This window comes from Eurosta solidaginis, chromosome 1 (assembly GCF_040869045.1).
Source record: "Eurosta solidaginis isolate ZX-2024a chromosome 1, ASM4086904v1, whole genome shotgun sequence".
Taxonomy (NCBI): Eukaryota; Metazoa; Arthropoda; class Insecta; order Diptera; family Tephritidae; genus Eurosta; species Eurosta solidaginis.
This window is the reverse complement of record NC_090319.1, coordinates 76,106,933-76,133,711: the sequence shown is the minus strand read 5'-3', so window position 1 is coordinate 76,133,711 and position 26,779 is coordinate 76,106,933. Positions and strand designations below refer to the sequence as shown.

At 42.1% G+C, this 26,779-nt stretch overlaps 2 long non-coding RNA genes across 2 annotated transcripts; one reads left to right on the top strand and one right to left on the bottom strand.

Moving 5' to 3' along the window:
- Positions 1 to 1,428: 1,428 nt before the first annotated feature.
- On the bottom strand, positions 1,429 to 26,779 carry LOC137235353 (uncharacterized). The gene is made up of 2 exons (XR_010947877.1): positions 26,717 to 26,779; positions 1,429 to 1,916 (listed from the first exon to the last, which is right to left on the bottom strand). It is a non-coding gene; the product is annotated as an uncharacterized lncRNA (long non-coding RNA).
- On the top strand, positions 7,964 to 25,950 carry LOC137235345 (uncharacterized). Its single transcript, XR_010947876.1, has 4 exons — positions 7,964 to 8,139; positions 8,212 to 8,442; positions 24,159 to 24,339; positions 24,410 to 25,950. It is a non-coding gene; the product is annotated as an uncharacterized lncRNA (long non-coding RNA).

The window sequence follows — 26,779 nt, the reverse complement described above, 5'->3', positions numbered from 1 at the left end:
ATGCTGATGACATTGATATCATCGGCCTAAACACCCGCGCTGTTAGTTCTGCTTACTCCAAACTGGAAAAAGAAGCGGTAAAGATGGGTTTGATGGTGAACGGAAGGACAAAACGAAGTACCTGCTGTCATCCAGAAAAGAGTCAGCGTACACGCGTCTTGGCAACCACGCTACTGTTAGCGGCCATAATTTCAAAATAGTAAAAGACTTCGTTTATTTGGGAACCATCATCAACACTAGCAACAACATCAGCACTGAAATCCAGCGAAGAATCAATCTTGCCAATAAATGCTACTTTGGACTAGGTAGGTAATTGAAAATTAAAGTCCTCTCTCGGCGAACGAAAATCATACTCTACAAGTCACTTATCGTACCCGTCCTGCTATATGGGGCAGAAGCATGGACCATGACAACAGCAGATGAATCGGCTTTGGGAGTGTTCGAGAGAAAAGTTCTTCGAAAGATTTATGGACCTCTACGCGTTGGCGATGGCGAGTACCGAAGAAGATTTAATAATGGGCTGTACGAGCTATACGCAGACATCAACATAGTCCAGCGAATTAAAACGCAGCGGCTGCGCTGGCTAGGCCATATTATGCGAATGAAAGATGATGCTCCGGCCAACAAAGTGTTTATATCGGAACCCGCCTATGGAAGCAGAGGTAGAAGGCGCCCCCTACTCCGTTGGAAGGACCAGGTGGAAAACGATTTAAACTCCCTTGGTGTGACCAATTGGCGCCGGTTGGCGGAGCGAAGGAGCGACTGGCGCGCCTTGTTGGACGGCCATAACCGTTTAGACGGTTAAGCGCGAGTTAAGTAAGTAAGCTAAACTGAGTTGTATGAACAACACTCAGTTTAAATCGAAGATGCTTCAATTTATTTTTCTGTTTGAATGTAGTATAAAAAGGACCAAAGTTGAGAAAAAGGGACCAGCGGACCAAATGGGGTTGGAAGGGACTATTTTTGGTCCAAATGGACGAGAAGTGGTAACCGTGGTTGCTGTTTGTTTGCTTTGTAAAGGCCCCGTCACATAATCAGTTTTACATATAGCTGTGTTTAACGCAGTCAAATGTTTAACACTAATACCCTACAAGACAGGTACCCGTTACCTAATCGATTACTTAATCGTTACCAATAACTTGAGTCACCAATTATCGTCTTAATGACTTTTACATTGCTGTCGTGAAAAAGGTAACGCATGCGCTCTCAAAATAGTGTACGTGTGACTCGCTCTCTCGCTCTTACCTATTGTGTTTTCGACATTCCTTCTCGCTCGATGTTATTTACATTTTTAAGTTACTTCATTAGGTATGTTTTCGTTATCGCTAACCAAAACATATGCAACAACAACACGGGTAACTGGCCTATCGGTTACCCGTACCGGCTACCTTCTGTCATTTCGCTTTTTATATGAATGAAACGCGTCCCTTTTGTTTAAATAATATTTAATTATGAATAAATTATGTATACAATGGTTTTTACAAATAATTTCCTTAATTTTCTAGTAAACCTTACATATGTGCATATTTATATGTACAAACTACATATGTAAAGACATAAACTCATTCGTAGTCGTGCCCTTTCTGAAACTGTTTTGAGTTTCGAAGCTCGCACTGATGGTGCTCAATTTTTCCTGCGCGGGTGGTGTTGTTAGTATCAGTTTGCATAGATATGAGTGTTGTAGATAAATACCGGAATATACGCAGCCCCATTTCGTGCTATCAAAGTCGATTTGCAGGTGATGTTGAGCCTTTGAACTTGACCCTTTCCCATAATATGCGTGGTAGGGCCTTATATGTGATACTAAAAAGGCCGAGGGACAGTTGTCGCAGTTTTCTTGTAGTTTGAGCAAATGTACGTTCTTCTTACAGCCACAGCTGGAATATTGCTATGCCCACATCGTCAAATCGAATTACCTAGAATGAAAAAGAAACGAATATCAGTAAGGATAGATAATAAGTTTTTAATATAACCGGAAGTGCTTAATAAATACAAGATACTCAAGGGGATTTCAGATAACTAGAATCAGCACCTGTAAAGTAAATTCAAGTGAACCTGCTCCATGTCAAGGCATCTTCCGGTAGCGGGGTACCCGAAGATTATAACAAGGGATAATTGATAGATGTTGGGGTAATAAATAGTAAATTAGGCATGCTACAAAAACAAAAACGAATAAATGCAGATGACTGTTTAATCCATTATGCGAAGTTCTTTGAATGGATGTGAAAATTGAAACGGGCAAAGTACTGCTAAAACTGTTTTCCCCGAGTAACCCGGGAACGAATTGATATGACTACGTCTATTCTTCTTAAGCAGCAATGCCGAGCACCAATTCCCTTTTGGACAGGAAAGTAAACGTTTGGTTGTCTGCAAGTTTATCATATGCTAATACAGAACATACTCGTTTGCTGGATCTGAGCAATACATCTAATTTTCCCAGATTTTCTGGGCTCACCGAGGGTATCCTCCTGAATGGTGCATGTGTACCCTGCTGCCTTGCCTGGCCGCTCACCCAACAACACCAGGCACGACGGCTCCAGCGGGTTAGTGGGCTTAGAGTATACCCGTGGTAGCTATGATTGTCGTAAGAGGCGACTAAAATACCAAATTGATTCAAGGGGTTTTGTAGCGCAATCCTTTCAATGGGTTGCCAGCGCAATATATAGCCTCTCCAACCCAATTGTCAACGTCACCTACCCGTGGCGAATCCTGTTTCTTTAACAGCCGAAGTTCTGGCGACCTCATGTTCCTTATGGATCTACATTTGAAGGCGCTTAGTTAGCTGACATCGCTTACTTAACCGGTAGATTCTAAAGTAAAAACCAAAACACAAAATATAGGTTAGGTTGAAGTGGCCGGTTAATGAGGATCTCACATAGACTGAATGAGTCCGTAGTGTTACCAGAAGTTTGTTTTAACGACCAAGCTGAAAACCCTATCAAGAACCAGGACCTATGTTATAAAAAAACTCCGTCCTCTTGACAAATACTAGAAGCTTCCTAGGACTTAAGCCGCTTGCTGCTTCTAGATCTGACAGCTTTATCACTCCTAATAGCTGGAGCTTTAGCCTTGCAAGCGCAGGGCACGATATTTCTCAGGGGTCCCGGTATTTCTCGGAGGGCCCGCGATTTAGAGGTACTAAGACATTTTTTTTAATTCAGGAGAGTATTTAGTTGTTCCATGTGAACATTTCAAGCCGAATTTCAAAAGCAACGAATATTGATAATGATTTTTTAGCTGGTCCCTCGAACAGTGAGGGGACAATAAAAACATTAAACAAAAATATATGTTTACATGAATCCGAAATCGTAAAGTTTTCGTGGTAACACTGATTAAGGTTCATATTCAAAAAGCCTTCCAACAATACCACCAGCTCTGTATCAAAGTCTAGATTATTTAAACGGTTTCGATATCGGTACCGTGAATAATGAGTTTTTGCGATCTGAAGAAGTCAACGAAATAATTCGTCGAGGTCATCAAAAGTGCCCTGTTATTTTTCCACGTGATTGTCATGACGAGGCATTTCCTACCTCGTTGTTAAACAGAATCTTGCCAAATGGAGAAAAAGTGGAGCGTCACTGGTTGGTGTGAAGTGCCAGTAGCAATGCTTTTTATTGCCTACCATGTCGTCTGTTAAGCACCAATACTTTAAATCGACCTAAAATTTGTTGTCCTGGCGAATATTCGAAATTCCAGGTATGGAAGAAGCTATACGCTAAACTGCCATCACACGAAATTACTGAAGATCACATTAAATGTTATATTCAATGGCGATCTTTACAAAACCTAATTCGAAAGGAGGCTACAATTGATACACTTATCAATGAACAGCTAATCACTGAAATTCAAAAGTGGAAAGAAATTTTATATAGAATTTTGGACACTTTTTTTTTTCAAAAAGCGAAAGGATGGACATTTTTTGGCATCTAAGATCTCATAAGCCATTATGATCCGATACTTAGAGATCATTTGGAGAAAGTTAGGATTTCACAATAGCAGCACAAACGTTTACATGTTCACTATCTTTCCCCAGACATTCAGAACGAGTTTATAGAAATTTGTGCAAAGCTCGTGAGGGAAACTATATTAGATCAAGGCCAGAAAGCTAAGTATTTTGCTATTATCGTTGATGCTATGCTTGATGCTAGTCACGTTGACTACGTTCATTTTGCGCTCACTCCATTTCAATTTGAAAGCAACAAATTTACAATTCCAGGGAAGATTTTGGCTTTCGTGAATTGTAACCAAAAAACTGCTCAGAAAATCGCTGATCTAATTTGCCATACATGATTGAAGATTGTCGTGCACAAGGGTACGATAACGGCGCCAATATGAAAGGAGCTTACAACGGAGCACTACGTCACATTCTCGACAAAAACTCGAATGCTGATTACTCGCTTTGTGCAACCCGCAGCTATGATAGCGTTTTCTTTTCTGGATAAAGTGTTACGCAAGCGTTGTTGTTCTATTCTAAAAAACAGGCAACGCCTTTACGGGGTACTTCGTTCTTTTGGGAAAATTCTTGCCTGCTCGCAACGCAAAAGCGTTACACTTTTACCCTATATAAAATGGCGGTGTGGCAGTGCAAGAATCTTTTTAGGACGGTCATACTCTTGTCAGTGTGTCACGTGCAAGGGATGGTTGCATCGGACAGGTTGCTCTGGGCTTGATCCCAAAACCCGACGTCCTCGTAACTTTTACAAATCTTTTGTGGCTTCTTTTTGTTCACGCCCTCATTACATTATGAGAAAATACGGCACCTGAGAACACAGCCGTATGAAGCTGAAAAACACAAGCAGGTCCTGAGTGAACTCCACAAACAGGCGTCGGAACTCTATGCCAGGAATTGCCCGGTGAATCCTGTACTCAAAGGAAAAAACTAGCAGAGTAGGAACGCACTCTCCCTAAGGAAACGGGAGTCACTCTAGCCCAACTTCGATCTGGATACTGTAACAGGTTAAACTCTTACCTATCCAGAATCAACCCCGACATACAAAACATATGTCCTGCTTATAATGTGTCCCCACATGACACCAACCATCTCTTTAGCTGTATTGTGGAATCAACGCCTCTAACACTCCTCTCATTATGGTCCACCCCTGTTGAAACTTTCTGTTTCCTTGGACTCCCGTTAGAAGACATTGATGACAATTTGTGATCTATGGCACCTATTGGATGGGGCGAAGCACTGCTACAACAAGAGCAGGCGGACAACCCGGAAAGAGAGGCAGGAACTGCATGACCCATCGATCCCGAGCCGTTCCTGTCAGTTGGCTCACAGGGGCATTTATTAGGAGAAGGGGGGAAAAGAGAGAACACTGGAGCAATACGCCAGGTTTGAGACAATCTAAGTTACTGTTAGGAAGTTATAGCACAAGTCGCTACAGGGCAATAATAGACCTATCGAAAGATAACCGAAGAATCCCAAGAGCTTTCTTACAGGGCATTATAGACTGAGCAGCCGTATGCAGAAAGTGGGCATACTATCGAATAACACATGCCGATTTTGTGATCGATCAGCAGACGGCGGACCATATCCTCCAAGAATACGAAGCAATCTCAAAACGTAGGGCTAAGTTTATGGGCTCACCATGGCCAGTGCATTCCCACATTTAATACATTGAGGTACTAACCCGACCATCTCCGGACCTATTGATATGATTACATTGAACCTTCTAGGGATTGAATATTAATAATGACCGCAATGCGAAAGTCTGTTAAAATTTACCATTCTCCATGGAATGCTACATATATAACTTCCCACGTTTTGAATCAGTAATGAAAAGAGCAAAATTTACTAAAATTTTAACTGGTTGTGGGTAACGTGTTGACCCTGCAAGACGGAGGTAACCAGTTCACCCACACATTCAAAGCTTTTTTGGCTCTCCACTAACACATCGCCGTTTCATCCTGTCATCGAAATGACAGTTCATTAATTATTCCGGAAAACATTGAAACGCAAAAAAATATATATTGTTTACAACGAAAAATATCTTGTGCTTTTAGTTGTGACATGTGACGGAAATTAAAAATTTTGTTGCAGAGAACACCTTTTTGCGTTGGCGACCTTCGCCCAAAATAACATTAAGTTAATTTGAATCGTGACATGTGACTGAAATTAAGAATATTGCTGCAGAGACCATCTTTTTGCGTTGGCGGCCTTCGCCCAAAATAATATTAAGGGTAAAGTTTTACAAGACGGTACACCACCTAATTTAAAAATATCAAATAATAATAAAAACGGAGCTCGAGACGCGCCTTTTGATTCCACGTTTGATAATTTTTGATAAAAATTGGGTGGTGCACCGTCTTTTAAATCGTTACCATATTAAGTTGTATAGAATCAACGGGCCTACAAGGTTTTATGTCAACTAAATCGCTCCCGATATGGTCGGGCTAGTACCTTAATGGTTCCCGGAACGTACCCGATCTGCATCCGGCAAAGGACCAACAAAGTCGATAACGGGGAGTGTCATCGCTACAACAACAACAACATTATTTACTTTCTGATTTTCATTCATACGTATGTGCATTTTTAAATAATAAAAAAAATGTTATATTATTCAACATGGTTTTGTTCATCGGAGATCAACTACTACCAACTTGCTTGAATTTACGTCTTTTGTTATGAATGGTTTTTTAGTTTGCAAACAAACAGATGTAATTTACACCGACTTTAGTAAAGCATTTGACTCTGTTAATCACGAGCTCTTAGTTACCAAACTTGATCTTCTGGGTTTTCCAGCGCCTTTATTAAGTTGGATTTCAAGTTATCTTGAAAATAGGACTCAGCGAGTTTTCTTTAACAACAATCTTTCAAAGTCGTTTGATGTAACTTCTGGCGTGCCCCAGGGTAGCCATTTGGGTCCATTACTCTTTAACCTGTTCATTAACGACTTACCAAAGGTTATATTACATTCTAGAGTTTTTATGTATGCAGATGATGTAAAACTTTGTTACACTTATCTGCCTTCGAACTTGTTCGGTTTTAATCAGCTTCAGGCCGATCTGGACTCATTTCAAGGCTGGTGTACTGCAAATTTACTTTTTTTGAATTACTCTAAATGTAAGCAAATGACTTTTCACCGTGTGAAGCCGGTCCTATCATCTTATACACTTAACGGCGACCCCTTGGAGCGGATATCTATTGTTACTGATCTAGGAGTTATTTTTGATCCGAAATTAAGTTTTACCACACATATTTCAACCGCTATAAAAAAAGCAACTGGTGTATTAGGTTTTATCAAACGTTGGGCTAAAGAGTTTGATGACCCTTATTTCACAAAGATCCTTTATACCTCGCTGGTACGTCCTATTCTCGAGTACTGTTCATGTGTCTGGTCTCCGATCTATCAAATCCATGTTGATCGGATTGAGTCGGTCCAGAGACGGTTTTTAATTTTTGCATTACGAGGTCTCAACTGGGAATCAAGTACTCATCTTCCACCATACAGGAATAGACTTCTTCTAATTAATTTGCCATCTCTAGAGAATCGTAGAGTATTACTTGGCGTTATGTTCATTCACAAGCTCATCATTGGTGTGATTGACTCCCCTGACCTAATCAGTCAACTAAATTTTGCGGTTCCTGCTAGGGCGTCCAGGCATTTTGTGCCTTTTCATTTACCTCTATGCCCGCAAAATTTTGCTAGAAACAGTCCCCTGCGCCATTGGTGCTCGCGGTACAATGATTTGTATAACTGCATTGGCTTTGAATGTTCGTTTGCTGCTTTACATACTGCTATACTCTTATGTTTAGCCTGATATTTTAATTTTATTTTTTCTTATACAATGCGATGTCAAATGTTTATAACATACAAATTTTCTATGTACCTTTTTTGAATTTTTTAATTTTAAGAATGGCTCTGTATTTTACATATATATCTGTCGTATTACAATAATTAGTCGACCGCTTTGTGTTTGCGTCGACTTTAAATAAATAAATAAATAAATAAATAAAAATAGATAGCATCTCCGCCGGGTTGCGATTCAGCTCAGAATATGCCAAAATCAGAGGAAATCTACAAAAACAAGGTACTTTACAAGCAACATGCTTTGGAATACGGTACCAAACTGGTTGGATGTATTTCCCTAAAAAAGGGTGGAACTACGCATCTTGGTTTGCCAGTATTTGCTTCGGTAATTTATATTGATTTGTAGTGATTAAAAATTGCAATAGTAGATAATGTAATGTGAATTAAAATTGAATAGGTAGCCGGAGCAAAAAAGGCAACTGATCGGCATGCAACTGTTATTTATGTGGTGCCACCGGGACCTGCTGCTGCTATCCTAGAAGCATTAGAAGCAGAAATGTCTTTGATTTTTTGTATCACCAAAGTTGTGCCATAACATGATAGGGTTCGCGTTAAGCACGCTCTCTTAAGGCAAAAAAAATCGCGTCTAGTCAGGCCCGATTGTCCAGGAATCATCGCACCAGAAATGGTAAGTAAATTGGCTACCATATTAAATATATAAGCAACATGTATGAATTTTTTAGTGATAATTTGTCATGCTTTTGTTGATAATCAACTGAAGAATGCAAATACGACAGAGTTCGAAGTTCATGTGAAAACCAATTAATTTTTTTAATTAGCATTTGGAGAGAAAAATACATATGTATGTATGCATAGAACTGCATAGAGGGGAGGAAAAATTAATTATTATCAGTAGATTTGCAAGATTTTTGTCATTTTCCCTGCATCGCAGTTGTCATTACATTGCGTTAAGAGAGGACATCAACACCTTACTACCCACAGCCAGTTAAAATTATTGTAAATTTTGCTCTTTTCATCACTGTTTCAAAACGTGGAAAGTTATATATCGAGCATTCCATGAAGAATGGTGCATTTTAGCAGACTTTCGCATTGCCGGCATTTTTAAGATTCAATCCCTAGAAGGTTTAATGTAGTCATATCAATAGTTCCCGAGATGGTGGGGCTAGTACCACAATGGTGCTTGTTACCGGAACGTAGATAGATAGATCATTTATTGAGGATTGCACAGTGACTTGCACATCTCCTTCACAGCACCTCATCCTAGCCGACTTCCTTGATGAACCCCAGCAGGGTTCTTTGCTTGAGCGATTAAATGTGGGAATGCTCTGGCCATGGTGAGCCCATAAACTTAGCCCTACGTCTTGAAATTGCGCCGCAATCTAGAAGGATATGGGCCACCGTCTGCTGATCCATCACAAAATCGGTATGTGTTGTTCGATACTATACCCAGCTTTTGCATGTGACTGTTCAGTCTACAGTGTCTTGTAAGAATAGCCGTTGGGGTTCTTAGGTTATCTTTTTGAGAGGCCTATTAATGCCCTATATCGAGTTGTGCTGTAACCCCCTAACAGTAACTTAGATTGACTCAGGCCTGGCATATTGCGCCAGTGTTCTCTCTTTTCCCTCCCTTCTGCTAATAAATGCCCCTGTTGGCCAACTGGCAGGAACGGCTCGGGATCGATGGGTCATGCAGTTGCTGCCTCTCTTTCCGTCTTGTCCGCCTGCTGTTGTTGTAGTAGCAGTGCTTCGCCCCATCCAATAGGTGCGACCGATCACAAATTGTCATCAATGTCCTCTAACGGGAGTCCAAAGAAACTCTGTTTCAACAGGGGTGGACCATAATGAAAGGGATGTTAGGGGCGTTGGTTCCACAATACAATTAAAGACATGGTTGGTGTCATGTGGGGACACATTGCAAGCAGGACATACATTTTGTATGTCGGGGTTGATTCTGGATAGGTAAGAGTTTAGCCTGTTACAGTATCCAGCTCGAAGTTGAGCTAGAGTGACTACTCTCGTTTCCCTAGGGAGAGTGCGTTCCTCCTCTGCTAGTTTTGTTCTTTGAGTACAGGAATCACCGGCATAGAGGTCCGACGCCTGTTTGTGGAGTTCACTGAAGACATGCTTGTGTTTTTTAGCTTCATACGGCTGTGTTCTCAGGTGCCGTATTTCCTCATAATGTAAAGAGGTCGTGAACAACAAGAGCCACAAAAGATTTATAAAAGTTACGAGGACGCTGGATTTTCGAATCTAGACCAGAGCAACCTGTCCGATGCAACCATCCCTTGCACGTGAAACACTGATAAGAGTATTTATTTTTTTAATTTAATTTATTTATTATTACGGCTGTTTAGGCCCAAAACTTAAACTACTAAGTACAGTTCATTGTTATAATCACTTATTTCTATTGAATATGCTGTTGGAATGCCATGTGATTCCGATCAGCATATTTACTAGCGTGACAGAGGGACGAGTCTGGGAGCCACTCATTAAAGGAAGGTTGGAAAGGACGCGTTTCCAATCCTCCAGTGCTCCCAGCTTAAGGCAACAAAATTTGGAATTTATATTTTTCAATTATATGTGTATTTTAAGCTTTCGGAATGTATTAGTCTCCGATCAATGCAGCTAAACATGTCTTTGGATGTTGGAAATTCAAAATAACGTGTATCCAATCACCCCTCAACTTTGTTTAGTAAAGACGCTGTCGGAATGCATGAAGATTCCGATTAGCACAGCTCAACATATAATGGGAGGTTGAAAAGGACGTGTTTCCAATCCCCCTTGCTCCAACTTTTATTTGGCCTTATTTTCGTTATTTTTGTTACACATTATATAATTTTATTGTTATATTTATGCTGTCGGAATGCGAATGATTCCGATCAGCAACAGTAAATACCAGCTGGAAATACCGAATTCCAGCGAAATTAGTTGTTGGAACTGTCTGGAGTTACAGGTGGCGACCGATTTTCTTTTCCTTATGGCCGGATGCATTGTATTTTGCTGCTACCATTATTACCATTCCCTTTTCGCGCTCCAGTATCGGTATATCATGTAAAAAAATAAAAGAAAAAAAAAACTATCTTATTGGAAGGGTTTTACAATGCTCCAATAAACTTTTTTTAAAAGTATTGAAGTTATTACTACTTTTTATGTGATTAGGAAGTTCATTGAAATATTTCTGGCCCCTAAATATATATGACCGTCCTAAAAAGATTCTTTTCCGGCAAACGCAGCAAACCCATTTCTCAGTACTGGGGTCAGGAGAAGTACCCGGATTGGGGTCGATACCTTCCCGGAAGAGGAGAGTATGGCGCAGACCCGCTGCAAGGATCTGCTGGGGGGTTGATAATTCGTGGGAGAGTGGAGTCCGCCTGCTCATTGCCCTCCACTCCCCTGTAGCCTATGACCCAGGCCAACAGTACTACGTTGTGTGCTCCTAATTGATTCAGCTTTTCTACGCACTGAAGGACAAGTGCTGACTTTATTTCGAACGCCGCAAGTGCCTTTAGTGGAACCTGACTGCCTGACTGAGTATGGCAATTGTTTCATTGGGGTATCAGCGCTGAAGGTTCAGCTTAGCGCACTAACTTATGGCGAATACTTCCGCTCGAAAATGCTCGGATGTGCTTTTATAGTTACTGATATTTTGGTTCTGGGTCCGAAAACTCTGGCTCCAATCCCCTCTGGCGTCTTCGAGCCATTTATGTACCTTCCGATCTTGAGCCTAGTAATACATTGCACCCGCCTATACCTATACAGCCGTATCAAGAGACGGAGCAGCCCATTACATATTGGCACAACCGGAGCACTGCTGGACATCCATCCTATATGAAAGCTATGCATTCAAAAGTGTTTGTACCAGTGGCTGGTGCACACCGAACTGGACCAATGTATGCTATATTGAGGCCTGCACAAATACCAAGCTATGTTTATGTAAATAATGTTACTGCTAATGTCAATTTGCACGGTTGAGCACATACAGTACCTACGTTTATACAAGGTGGAACACCACACTACCTACATGGCGATGTAGCCACCGATCAGGTTGTTGTAAGAGATTAATTAAAATATGTTATTCATAAACACTGATTCTTATATTTTTATTATCATTAATCTGTAGACTAGACTCATGACGGGTAGTCTTACTGGACACTGCCTTCTGGCGTCACATGCCTTTAAATTAGGCTTGGTCAGTGATAGCAGATGTAGGAAGTGCGAGTTGGAGGAGGAAACGATCGATTTCATTCTGTGCTCGTGCCCTGCGCTTGCCGGGCTAAGACTCCAGCTGACAGATGTCAGATCTAGAAGCAGCAAGTGGCTTAAGTTCTAGGAAGCCGCTAACCCGCTGGAGCCATGAGAAGCGTGAGTGCACTTTGGGTGCCCCAAGACAAGTTCCGTACCTGCTCCGAATAATTTGATAGATAGATAGATTAGATAGGGATCTGTTCTAGGTCCAACTCTTTGGAATGCGGTGTATGGCGGGGTGCTACAAATCGACCTTCCCGGAGGCACGGAAATTGTCGGCTATGCAGATGATATTGTCGTAGTAGCAGTGGCCAAGAAACTTGATCTGCTCCACGCATTATGTAACGACGCCATGGGAAGAATAACGGAATGGTTGACGAACACGGGGCTGGAGATGGCTAGCAATAAGACAGAAGTGGTTCTGATGAGCTCAAAGCGGACTGTGGATGAGTTGGTCCTAACCATAGGAGATTTTCAAATAAATTCAAAGCCCTCCTTGAAATATCTAGGAGTAATCATTGACTCAAAACTAACTTTTAGGGAGCACTTCAGGGCGGTGGGGGACAAAGTTTCTAGAGTTAGTGGAACCCTAACGCGAATAATGCCCAACATCGGCGGCCCAAGCGAAGCTACCCGTCAGCGATTATCCAACGTAACCAGCTCTGTAATATTATATGCAGCACCAGTATGGCACAGATCTAAAATGGTCCACCAAAAAGATATACTAGCAGCCTACCGCATTACTGCTATACGAATAGCATGTGCTGTTCCGACGACGCGATCCATGTTTTATCCAGGAAAATCCCAGTAGATCTACTCTCAGGTGAAATGGCCGATCTGTATGGCATTGGATTCAGCCGACCATCTGAAGATGCTAAGAAAAGCGCAAGGTCACGAACAATAGTTAGGTGGCAAGAACGGCGGGAAGATTCGAGAAAAGGGCGCTGAACCTTCATGCTAGTCCGGAATATAGCGGAATGGTACGAGCGAAAACACGGCAAACTAAATTACCATCTCACACAGAAATTGAGCGGGCACGGTGGCTTGAAGGAATATCTACATAAGCGTGGGATAGAGGAGGATCCTTTCTGTCCAAGCTGTCCGTCCGAATTGGAAAGCGCAGAACATGTAATATTTCACTGCCCTCGTTTTCACGGCGAAAGACTGTCTGTAAACAGAGTTTTTGGAGAGGAACCTTCCATTAGGAATTTAGTTCCACGAATTTGCGGACAAATAGATTGTTGGATTGCTGTGAGCAAGATGGCCTTTATAGTAATGACGAAATTGATGATGCATGCCGAAAGGGAGCGTAGAGAAATGCGCATACGAAGTAGTGGCGACTAAATCGCCTTTGAAGTTACTTTACCAGGTCCTGATTCTAGTTATCTGAAATTTCTCTTGTGCCTTTGGAAAAGAGCTATGTGTGGAGCCCTATTTATGGAACACTTTTCGGCTTATATTAAAAACTTTTAATCTATGTTATGGTCACGCATCTACAAGGGAAGCAGTAAGGAAGGCGGTCGGCATGATGTTGTGGTGCACAGTGGCTAGTCATTGTCGGCTGGGGCGGGTCCTTGCCAACCTTACTGTTCCTGCGCCATAAACAGAGAAAATGGTCATATCATGCCTGTTCAAAAGCAACAGCTGTCAAATTCAAAACAAACTGACAGAAGCGCAGAGACCGACTCAAAACGCTTATCAATACAAAATAAAACAACATCCGGCTGAACCGGATGTCACGGACAGACCGTTAACATTCCAAAAATTTAAATTCAAATTCAAAAAAAAACTGACGCAAAAAAGTACTACCGAACCGGACATGGCCGGTTACTAACGCTGAAAATCAAATTCAAAAAAAAACCGCTGAAAAACCAAACAATAACGAAAAAAGCTGGAAAAATTAAAAATAAAAAGAAAAGGGCCGAATATACATAGGGGGCGCCGCGGGTGGTGTTGCGACGCCCGGTGCTTTATCCCACCCTCAAAATCCATGGCCACCGACGCACCTAAAATTTCGGTGGCCCCTTACCTGGTTCCCTAAGTGCCTTCTAAATGAGAAGAATCATCAGCATTCCCATTTTTTTTTAAATTTATTGACAATTCATTATAAATTCCTTATAACCGTTCGATATAATTTCTTAGGTGGTTATTGCCAACCAAGCTGTCCTCATCTAAGAACTTATTTGAAATGTCTACAAACTCTTTGTTTTATTTTAACTTAAATTGCTAATACTGGAGTTACTCCACAGGACGCCAGTCATTTTGTTTTATTCAATGTTAAATAAGAAAATCAATAAAGTCGATACTTAGATTAAACTATTAATATTCGGAACGTATAATGAATGAAATTAATCAAAGCTGTCATGTCTATATTTTAATCTACTAGAACGACGAAGACCACTTTGAGTCACACTATTACCAACAGCTTTATAACTATCAAGAAGACTTGGAAATCCAGAACATGAAGCTTTAGTTTGAGATTCTTCTTTAGAATCTTCATCATTAATTTCTGTTAAATTTTCATTAATATTTCCCGAAAGTTCAATTTCTTCACATTGAAGGTCTTTACTAGGAAGAATTTGAACAGTAATCTCAACCAGGTTTTTATTAATCAAAGCATTATCATCAATATTTATCTCTTAATAATTGTAAATTAAGCAAAGCTCTAGAATAAATACAATTAGCTTAAATTTTTCTTTCTTTTGAATTATTTAAACTTTCGCATACTTTCATTTCTTTCTCATATGCTCGTATGTATGTACATCTACAACTGTGTTATATAAGGTATAATACAAAAATATGTTACGTATATGCTTAAATGTTTCTATACGTCTTTATTTTATTTGTTTGTGAGTTTTTGTTGAGAACTTTGGATATATTTTCCTTAAATTGTATATAGAAAAAAAATTTTATTGATTGCAACCTTTTTACATTTAGTTCTTGATAACCCTCCAAACGGGGAAAGGTATTTATACTTAGTTCCTTTCTTTTTTTTTTTTTGAGTGTATGAAATACAAAAAAAAAGAACCTTATAGGTATGCTACGACTTGTTACTTAGACCAGGACCGCATGTTAGCAGTAATTTTCGAACCAAACGAAACAAAAAAAAATTTTCGCTTGGTTACACCCAACAAAAAATTGCGCTCTCATGAACGGCCTGCGTATGGTTTGAATCTTGCGTTCGCGCTTTCAAAGTAATTTTGCTAAGGTTTTATAATAAGCGTTTGTAAAAGAAATGTACTGTATATTAAGACTTAAGTGGAGTGTAGTGGTCAGTGACATGGAACGAACTCACCCATTGTTCTAAATGTTGTGGTTACTGTGAGTGGCGTTGCAACAGGCCTAGGTTCGGGGCCCTGTTGTTGTTGCGGTCCGCGTCGTGATGCTGCAGCGGCCTATAGTTGGCGGCCCGGCTGCCGTTGTTAGTAAAGCTGGTGGTTATTGCGCGCGACGATGCGCCGTCGAGTATGGTAGCGTGCGCGCGGATGGTGGCAGCGCGCGATTTCGTTGGCGCTATTGTTGCCGCACTGTAATTACGGCTCTGCTGTTGTTGTTGTAACTGGTGGTTTCTGTAAGTCTGGTGGTGGTGTTGCCAATTGAGTCGTTGTTGGACCATATAGATGGGTTGTGGCTAACATTGCCGTTTCAACGGGCACATGAGCATATAAAGTGTGTGCCACAGGTGGTTGTAACTTTACTGCAACCACATTCATGTACACCTAACCGCTTGCAAATGTTTGAACCAACTTTTCAATTGTAGTGAGACTCCTCGCTGTTTTAATGCGTTCAGCAAAATTCGTATATTTTATACTTAGTAAAAGATGACTGATTGAACATAAATGGAATAAGTTCTGCTTTTTATAGTTAATAGCAGAGGAGTATGTTATAACCGATTTTCAAATGTTGTCTTTTTAGATCACATTTATTTTTCTGCAGATTGATTGATAACGTTGCAGATATCTTTCTCGTAACTTCTGCAATATTGTTACTTCATTTGCACTTTCCTGGTGTACAACTAGTTTTCTTTGTTTTTTTATAGTTGAACGGAGTGCCTTTTCCTAAAGACTTAGCTGGAAAAATATGTTGGAACCACTTGTTCTGTATGATTTTGCCGTTTTTCATAGACGACACGCAATTCCAACGATGAGACCCACGTACGCACACGTTTTGGAGTTTAGTCAAAGCCTTCACAACTCATTAGACTTTTAGGTTATGGTTGCTGATATCAATTTCGTAGTACAATTAATCGTCACTTCAACTTGTTTCAAATTTTGTTGGCTTGTACTGAAATGCCAAGTCCACACGAGTATCTATTACACACTTATTGCTGTATTCTCATTTTTTTTTTTTTTTTTTTTTTTTTTTTGGCCTTTCCGGACGCGTGCCATCCACTTAATTGAAATTTTCTTCTTTTTTGTGTCGTCTGCAGAAAACGTGGTAGTTAAAAAAAAAAGGGCTCTTTTTCCTTAGTGATCGCCGGTCTGTCATTTCCTTCTTGTTTTCGATAATTTTCATCGCAACCTTCGCCACATCGCTAGGTGTGTTCCCGTGAACACGCTCCCAAGTGGATCGCAGCCATATGCCGTAGCAGCAGACCGTAACAAACCTGCTTCGCTTTGGAGACCTGACGATGAAGCGAACAGGAAACCGGGTCAGCTGTGGGAAGCTACTGCCAGGGAACTTCGACGACAAGCAACGTGGGGCACGACTCACCCCTGAGATAAGAGTCTCAAAGTCCTACTACGAGCTAGCCGGGCAACATAGGTCCATCAAAAAAAAATTTAGTCAAATTTGGGAATTAATTTCGTTTCCTAGTTTTAAAAGGGCTTTGCGGCAAGTAGACATTTGTTATGGAGAACTCGTCAAAACTCCGAAAGGTTTTAGTGGTTATCGCCCCCACAAAAGGCAAGACAAAAAAAAAGTATAGACATTTTGATGGGGAGAACTCGTCCAAACTCCGAAAGGCTAGTCCGGCTTAAGCGTGGACTGCCAGGGTGTTCACGGTCCTCGGTGAGTACGCGTGTGAACATCCTATGAGGTCAGTGCTCGGGGAGGATACTGGGCGAGATGTCCCCGACCGCCAAAACGCCCAGACAAAAGTCCAATTGGTGGGTATATAAAAAAAATCAAATTGTAGTTCGGTAAGGAAACGTTTTCTGGTTCATTGCGGACGAATGTCCGAAGCGTGGAAGCGACCTATTAATTTCCCGTTTAGGTCCTCGAGATCATACAACGCATTGCCTACTTTTCGAAGCACGCGACACTTCAGGTATTTCGGTAAGAATTTGGCGTTAATGCCCTGTTTGAAGTTACTTAAGGCAAAGTTTCTTCTGAAAACTTCCTGACCTTCCTTGTAGTTGACTTGCCTAGAGCGCTTGTTATAGGTGATTGCTCCCCTATCCTTGGCCTGATCTAAATTTCTACGGATCTGCTCACGAATATTGGTCAACTTGTCAGCTCGGCTTTCTACCGTAACCTGGTCTTCTCGAAGGCTGTCGAGTTTCCCTAAAATGTTGTACGTTGAGGCATGCTGGACCATGTTTTGGCCATATAATACAAAGTATGGAGAACACTGAATCGCCGTATGAAAATCACTTCTCAAAACTGATAAAATTTCGGGTATATGCTTATCCCAATTAGTGTGGTCAGGTTTATCCTTCAGGAAAATCCTAATCTTAGAAACAATTTCTCTATTGACGCGTTCGGATGCGTTCGCTTGGGGAGAATATAGCCCCGTCCTCACGTGCGTCACCCCGTAGTTTGCAAAAAATTGGTTCATTTCCTTCGAGATAAACTGTTTACCATTGTCACTGTGAATAAACTCAGGGACCCCTACAGCCGGAAAAATTTCTGAAGCGAAGTAATTTATAACGTTAACAGTGGTAGCTCTCTGCATGGGTTTTAGCCAAACGTATTTGGAAAAATGGTCTAGTGCTATGAAAAGAAATTGATTTCGCCGCTTGGATCTCGGATACGGCCCTAGAAAGTCGCAATACAACCGCTGAAATGGCCTTTCGGATTCAAAGGTACTCCCTATAGGTGGTCTCGACTGCTGATTGGTGGGTTTTACCGTTTTGCAGGTGTCACAACGCTGGACGTAGTCCCTGACGTCCTTAGCCTGCTGCGGCCAGAAGTACTTCTGCCTAACACGCTCTAAGGTTTTCTGCCATCCGCCATGGTAACTCCGGTTAGCGTCATGTGCTAATCTCACTGCTTCCTCAGTCAACCCTTTTGGCAACCACAAACGCCACAGCGAGTCTTCTTCCCCTTCCAACCCCTTACGAAACTTAACTCTCTTGAAGATTACACCGTCCACAACTCGTAAATCCGGAAGTGACTCCTCGTTTTCGGTGACGGTCCGAATTAAGTCTAAATACTCATTGCTGGTAAATTCGGGAGAGACTAAGTCTATTTCTCCGGGTGTGGTAGTGAAAGTTAACTCGTCAACGTCAAAACGCGACAACGCGTCTGGTACTACATTCAGGGTGCCCTTACGATGTTCCATTCTAAAATCGTATCTTTGCAGTAGGAGTGACCATCTCGCCAATCTCCCGCTCAAGTCTTTTTGTGTCATCAACCACTTGAGACTGGAGTGGTCCGTAACAATCCGAAAAGGTAATCCTTCGACATAGGGTCGGAAACGCTTCACGCTAATTATGGCTGCGAGACATTCCAGCTCGGTTACTGTATAATTGCGTTGAGCATTATTCAGCTTTTTCGATACGAACGCGATTGGATGCTCAGCGCCCTCATCGTCGACCTGGAACAACACTCCGCCAACACCTATTTTGGAAGCGTCGCATTGTATTACGAATTCCCTTGAAAAGTCTGGTTGGGCCAAGACAGGGGCGGAACTCAAAGCTACTTTTAGCTTCTCGAAGGCCTCTACAGCTTCAGAGGTAAGCTTGAACGGGCCTGCTGACTTACGGAGACAGTCGGTCAAGGGACCTGCCAAGTCAGCAAAATTGGTAATAAACGTTCGGTACCAATTCGCCATGCCCACAAACCTACGCACTTGCCGAGGGGATTTAGGGATCGGGAAGTTTTGTATTGCTTCTACTTTTCCCGGATCCACTTTCAGACACCCGCTGCCTATCAAATACCCTAAGTAGCGTATTTCCTTCTGACAAAATTTACTTTTTTCCACATTTATTGTCAGACCTGCATCTCTCAAACAGTTCGCCACTTCCGCTAGCAAGTTTAGATGATCCTCAAAATTAGTGCTACATACCATCAGATCGTCCAGGTAGACAAAGACGTTCTCTCGCAGACGCGAAGGGATCGCCTTGTCCATCAGCCTACTCATAGTCTGCGGTCCATTGCACAGACCAAACGGCATCACCTTAAAGTGGTACAGAGGCCTCCCCGGAACTGCGAATGCTGTTTTTTCCTTTGAGGACTCTGTCAATTTGATCTGGAAGAACGCGTCTTTCAGATCAATGCCACTAATAAAATGCGTGTCCTTGAGTCTGCTCAATAAGCCGTTGATATGGGGTAGGGGGTACGAATCCTTCTTAGTCACCGCGTTGACCTTTCTCGAATCTATGCACAGCCTGACTTTGCCTGGTTTCCGGACCAGTACTACAGGACTACACCACGGGGAGTTGGATTCCTCTATAACTCCTAACTGTAGTAACCTGTCTAGTTCTCTAAAAGCTTCGGCTTGCCTCGGCGGCGAAAGAGGGAAATGTTTGCTTTTTATGGGTACAGCATCACCGGTGTCGATGTGATGCTCCACTAATTTAGTTTGCCCTAGGCCTAACTTCTCGTACGAAGGAAACGTCTCGATGACTTTTCGCAATCCTGATTTCTGTTCTGGTGACAATTCATGGAGGTTAAGTTCCTCTTCCTTTTCAAGCCTAGTCTCTAAACACTCTACGCTCGGGAATATTTCGGGAGCTAACGCGAATGCTCTCCAAAAATCTACCCCGAAGTATGCTTCTTGGAGCAATGAGGGAACAAGGTAAAAACGAATAATCTTTGTGAGATTTTTAAAAGTGACCGGCAGAGATACTGAGCCTAAAATTTTTTGTTTGTTGCCGCCTGCGGTATATACGAACGCATGTAAGGGCTGATATTCGAAGCCGTTATCCTTTAGGAATTCTACTCCATTTTTCCCTAAGATGGAGACGTTGGCTCCCGAGTCTAACAACCCTACAAGAAAACTATTTTTAATTCTAGCCTTTACTAAAGGCCTTTCGTCCTCTGTAAGCGTTAACGTGGTGGCTTGCAGCAGTCTACGCTCCTGTACTCTCCGGTGGTATCTCTTCCTACACTTCAAAATATTGTCCGATACCGGATATTGGTCAAAAATGGTATGTCTCAATTGTTCATACCTATCCTCCCTTTCTTTTAGGGTTGGGAAAAGTTGCGTTTGGCACGCGACATCCCTATGCTGGCGTCGCAGAATTTTGATTTGCTCGCCCATCGTGAAAGAGGACGTTCGACTCTCGGCTTCAGAACTGTCTGTACTGTCAGGGTAAGTTATTATTACTTTGGAGGGCTCTTCTGCCAGGGTACTACAGCACCTCGGAAGCTCACCACCTCCATGCAGAGATTCGCCCTCTGGGTCAGCGCACGGGACGACGCCTCGAGCACTGGCTGATGTGGGGGCTATGAAGCCGAACGAGGTTCCCCCGCCTTCTCGCTCGGGTACTGGTTTCCCTGCCTGCGATGGTCCCTAGGGCATTTGGGGGTGAATACACCCTTATACCCACATTTAAAACAAAAAGGACTTTTTATGGGTTCCTCACAATATATATAGGAGTGCCCCATTCCTTGGCAATTCCAGCATTGGATTCCCGAGTAGTCCGGTCTTCTGCTGCGTCTATATTCCAGCGCCTCTATCTGCGGGTCTATCTCGCCGTCCTCGCCTTCCATCTTCATGTCCGGGGTTGTCACGCGTGCCTCGCTTACATGCCGTCCTGGGTAAATGGCTCCCAGCAGCTTGCTCTCTTTCAGCACTTGTTCACCTCTGCGTGCTACATCGCGTAGATCATGGAGGTTCCTCACGTCCGCATTAAAAAGCATTAGCTTAAGGCTACTGTTGACGTTCCTTTTTATTATGTCAATCAGTAGAAGCTCTGACATTGGCTCCCTTAAGCGCGCGTTCAAGGAGATTATGTCCGCGTGAAACACGTCATAACACTCACTTGCCTTTTGCTTCCGCATGGAGATCTCCATCATGATCTCGTGGTCCGTTTTCAAGGTGCCAAACTCTCTTTTCAAGGAGTAGCACAAAAAGGCATATGTCGCATTTGGGTTTTGTTTGGTAAACAGCCAGTACCATTCTTCGGCTCGTCCAGAAAGGAACAAGTGGAAACTGGCCATTATTTGTTCGTCCGGGCATTGTGTGCGCTCACACAAAGTGTTCAGTTTAAACAGAAAATCGGCTACGCTGCCATTGCCGTCGAACGCGATTTTCCACTCCTGCGGTTTTACGGTGATGCTGCTTGGAGTCGGGTACATTGGTGGTACTCCCGATGGCAATGGGTTACGGTCCATCCTACTCGCGTTCCTGTGTTGCTGGTGCGCTTGCTGCGTGGATTCGAGAGCGGCGTTGAGCTGGGCCATGTTGGATCTAATTGAGCCCATCTCTCTCCGCATTTCCTCCTGCGAAGCCTGAAACAGTTGGTGTAGCACGTCCACCCACGAGCCTGCACGGTTGGCTTCGTCCTGCGTTCCTAAGGTCCGATCGCTTGTAGCGTCTCCGAAATTTCCTATGTCCTGGTTTGGGGGTAAGGCACCAGCTCCTTCGGGTGCGTAGATCGCCGCATTGGGCATTAGCCCCGAGATATCGTGCACGTTCACATGACTGGTGCTTACGGGTATGTCTATTTTGTCGCGCGGGTCGTTCAGGTCCGAGCCTATGTTAAACAGCGCGGGATCTCCGCGATGTCCCCCTACTGGGGTGTGCACCACCAAGGGACGCCTGGCCTTGGGGAAAGCCCCCCTATTATTGCTACCCCCGATTCGGGTTTCCCCTGTAATTCCCCGCGCTCCCGAACGGTGTGTTCCGGCCCTGATGCCCGAATGGCTGGTCGCGCGACATGTTCAGGGGGGAAAAAAAAAATTTTGGTCAAGCAAAAACTTGTGCCCGTACGGCGCTTAGAAAAAAAAATTATATGGAGGAAAAAAAAAATAAAAATTTGAGCGCGAATAATTACTGCAAAAAAAAATCGCAAAAAAAAAATTTTCAGTTAAATATGTGTCCTAATACTCATGGGAATGCTGACATCCCCCTCCGAAGGCACTCGGGATACAGGCAAAACTAAAAAATGAAAAAAAAAAAATTACATAAACTCATTCATACATGTCCCTAGTGCTCCCAACCGCAGTGCGAGGGGGTCTTAAGGCCCCCTCCGGGACTGGTTGGGGTCACTAGGGTCACTCCAGGCACACACGGGTCGGTCTCAACACGCCCAGCCGCAACGCAGGGGCAGTCTCCAGGGGGCTTGCCCCTGGGACTGGTTGGGGGTGTTGAGGCCTCCCGTCCATCCTTGCTGGACACCCCTCCTGCCTTCGCCGCAATGGGTGGAGCGGTTTCGGAACCGCTCCCCCAGTCTGGCGGGACAGGAAGGAGTGCCACTCTGAATCCCAGCTCAACCCGTCACAGTCCAGGTGGTATTCGAATCTACCACCTGGGACGTGGGATGAGCTGGGGTTCTTCCAACTCACACACACTCTCACACAAGACAACACAAAATTCGGCATATAACTAAAAAAAACTACTTTACAAAAAAAAACTTTTTAAAATTTACTAATAAGAGAGAAAAAAAAAAACCCAATTAGCGGACATATATTTTCCAATGCCGACTGCAGACAACTTTCCGGGAAAACAAAAAAAAAACCCCAATTACAAAAAAAAATAAAGTGCGTGCAGCACTGCCTCACTGGGTGAAATCAAAAAAATCCGGAGGACTGACGTGAAGTCCCGTGACCCCTTCGGCCACTGCCCCCGATGACCAGCCCGGACAACCTGATCCGTCCAACCATCCCACCGCAACGTAGGTGGCAGCTTCTGTGGCTGCTCACTCGGACTGGTGGGATGGTCAACCTCACAGGTTGACCCGACTGACCCTCGCGGCCAGCGCCTTAGGTCCCACGTTGGGCGCCATCTGTTATGGTTGCGCATTTACGATGGAAGCAGTAAGGAAGGCGGTCGGCATGATGTTGTGGTGCACAGTGGCTAGTCATTGTCGGCTGGGGCGGGTCCTTGCCAACCTTACTGTTCCTGCGCCATAAACAGAGAAAATGGTCATATCATGCCTGTTCAAAAGCAACAGCTGTCAAATTCAAAACAAACTGACAGAAGCGCAGAGACCGACTCAAAACGCTTATCAATACAAAATAAAACAACATCCGGCTGAACCGGATGTCACGGACAGACCGTTAACATTCCAAAAATTTAAATTCAAATTCAAAAAAAAACTGACGCAAAAAAGTACTACCGAACCGGACATGGCCGGTTACTAACGCTGTCAATAAATTTAAAAAAAAAATGGGAATGCTGATGATTCTTCTCATTTAGAAGGCACTTAGGGAACCAGGTAAGGGGCCACCGAAATTTTAGGTGCGTCGGTGGCCATGGATTTTGAGGGTGGGATAAAGCACCGGGCGTCGCAACACCACCCGCGGCGCCCCCTATGTATATTCGGCCCTTTTCTTTTTATTTTTAATTTTTCCAGCTTTTTTCGTTATTGTTTGGTTTTTCAGCGGTTTTTTTTTGAATTTGATTTTCAGCGTTAGTAACCGGCCATGTCCGGTTCGGTAGTACTTTTTTGCGTCAGTTTTTTTTTGAATTTGAATTTAAATTTTTGGAATGTTAACGGTCTGTCCGTGACATCCGGTTCAGCCGGATGTTGTTTTATTTTGTATTGATAAGCGTTTTGAGTCGGTCTCTGCGCTTCTGTCAGTTTGTTTTGAATTTGACAGCTGTTGCTTTTGAACAGGCATGATATGACCATTTTCTCTGTTTATGGCGCAGGAACAGTAAGGTTGGCAAGGACCCGCCCCAGCCGACAATGACTAGCCACTGTGCACCACAACATCATGCCGACCGCCTTCCTTACTGCTTCCATCGTAAATGCGCAACCATAACATCTATTCTTACTGATATGAGTTTCTTTTTCATTCTAGGTAATTTGATTTTGACGATGTGAGGATAGAAATATCCCAAATATTCCAGCTGTGGCTGTAAGAACATACATTTGCTCAAATTAGAAGAAAACTGCACGGTTGAGCACATCCAGTATCTAGGTTTATACAAGGAGGAACACCACACTACTTTCACGGGGATGTAGCCACCGATCACGTTGTTGTAAGAGCTTATTTTAAATATGTTATTCATAAACACTGATTCTATTATTTTGTTTTGGTTTTTACTTTAGAGTCAACCTGTTATATAAGCGATGTCAGCTATGCCTGTAACGTAAGCGCCTTCAGATGTAATAGTTACCGCGGACGCGGTCACAGGAGTAGTTCACTACGTGGGGATTACACTAATCAAGGACTTTCAATATCGGAAGGTTTTCCAGCACTATAACACACCAACAATATGTGCAATCACCCGAATAAATTGTACAACAAACGTTAACACCACATCATCAGCCAGCAACAACAACAACAAACGCAACAAGTTGAAACTTCTAAACAATTAATGACTAGTGAACCACCAACATATCCGCAATATGCGCAAACATCAACACCAACATGTGTCGCCTACTTTGCAAAACGGTGAAGATGGCCAAGGCCATTCTGATTCTAATACTGATAAAGGCGAACCATTGGCAAATTTAAAAACTCAAACAGACCACGGAAAATGTTGATGATGGTATTAATTCTAGTACGGATAGTAAAGAATTTAAACCTAGGAAAAAAGCTAAACTTGATAAAAACTTAACCGAAGATGACAATGTTTCTAATCCTAATACAAAGGAAGATGAACCTTTGATAAATATGAAGCTTAAAACAGAGTTATCAAAAAATGACGATGATGATAATGATGTTGATGCAAAGTCCAATGTTGAAAATGATGAAAATTATGAAACAGAATCTGAAAATAGTATGAGTGTGGATTATAACCTGAAGCAAAACTGTCATATCCGGTACGACCAGAATTAGATGTTAAGAAAAGAGCCTACATAAAAAGGCTCAGTAAATTTATGGAAAATGTATCATGAGACAATGCCCAATGTATGTATTTCAATTAAATTCAGCACATTGTTGGAAAAAGCATCTAAACTTTATGCATCGTGTAGAGAAACCAGAACATTTACAATTTAAATATAACGAACGTGGTGCAAAATGTAAATTTTGTGATATTCAAGCAGCTACACCAGCTTCAACAAATTATTGGACCATGAGAGTTCTCATATGCCTAATAGTCATTATTTAAAATGTAAATTATGCGATTGGAAGACGAAAATACATTCAAGTATGAATTTTCATTTACGTGTACAACACGCTGAAACAATTGATGTAACAACGAAAATTTTAGAATTGAATGTTTGTCCATATTGTAATCACAATGGTATTTACGCAAACACTTAATACATCTTTTCTATGTTTAGAATGTGGTGAATAATTTAGAACAAATACAAGTTTACGTGTGCACCACAAGATTTGAACGGAAATATCTTGAGGGTATGGTTACACCTATGTGGCATCTACAAGCTATTTATAATGACTAGTATGGAATGAATCCGGATATGGAAGAAAACGGAGGTGACGAAATGAATCACCATGCTTCTTTGGATTCTGGTGATACTCCTGACATGCTTCCTAATTTCCCTACGTCTGATGTTACTATACCTACCAAACTAATATGACTGCAAACTGATGAGCAACACTACCAGCGCAGGAAAAATAAGAACTTCAAAACAAGGTTTCGGAAAGGGCGCGACTATGAATAGACGTTAATGTATTTATATAGTTTATGAATATATAAAATTCACATATGTAAAGTTCGCTAGAGTAATAAGGCAATAATTTAAATTGTAAAAAAACATTGTATATATGAAAAATTTATAATTAAATATTATCTGAACATAAAGGACGCGTTTCATTCATAGAAAAAGCGATTTGACAGAAGGTAACCGATACGGGTAACCGATAGACCAGTTACCCGTGTTGTTGTTGTTGCATATGTTTTGGTTAGCGATAACGAAAAAATAACTGATGAAGTAACTTAAAAATGTAAATAACATTGAGCGAGAAGGAACGTCGAAAACACAATAGGTAAGAGCGAGAAAGCGAGTCACACGTACACTATTTTGAGAGAGCGCATGCGTTACCTTTTTCACGACAACAATGTAAAAGTCATTAAGACGATAATTGGTGAACAAGTTATTGGTGACGATTAAGTAATCGATTAGGGAACGGGTACCTGTCTTGTAGGGGATTTCCTCTCTTAACGCAATGTAATGGCAACGGCGACGCAGGGAAAATAATAAAAATCCTATAAATCTACTGATCATAATTAATTAATCCCTCCCTTTCTATGCAGTTGTATGCATACATACATATGGGTTTTGTTCTCCAAACGCTATTTAAAGAAATCAATTGGTATTTACATGAACTTCGAACTCTTTGGTATTTACCTTCTTCAGTTGATTATCAACAAAAGCATGACAAATTATCACTAACAAATTCATACATGTTGTTTATATATTTAATATGGTAGGCAATTTACTTACCCTTTCTGGTGCGATGATCCTGGACAATCGGGCCTGACTAGGCGAGATTTATTTTGCTTTAAC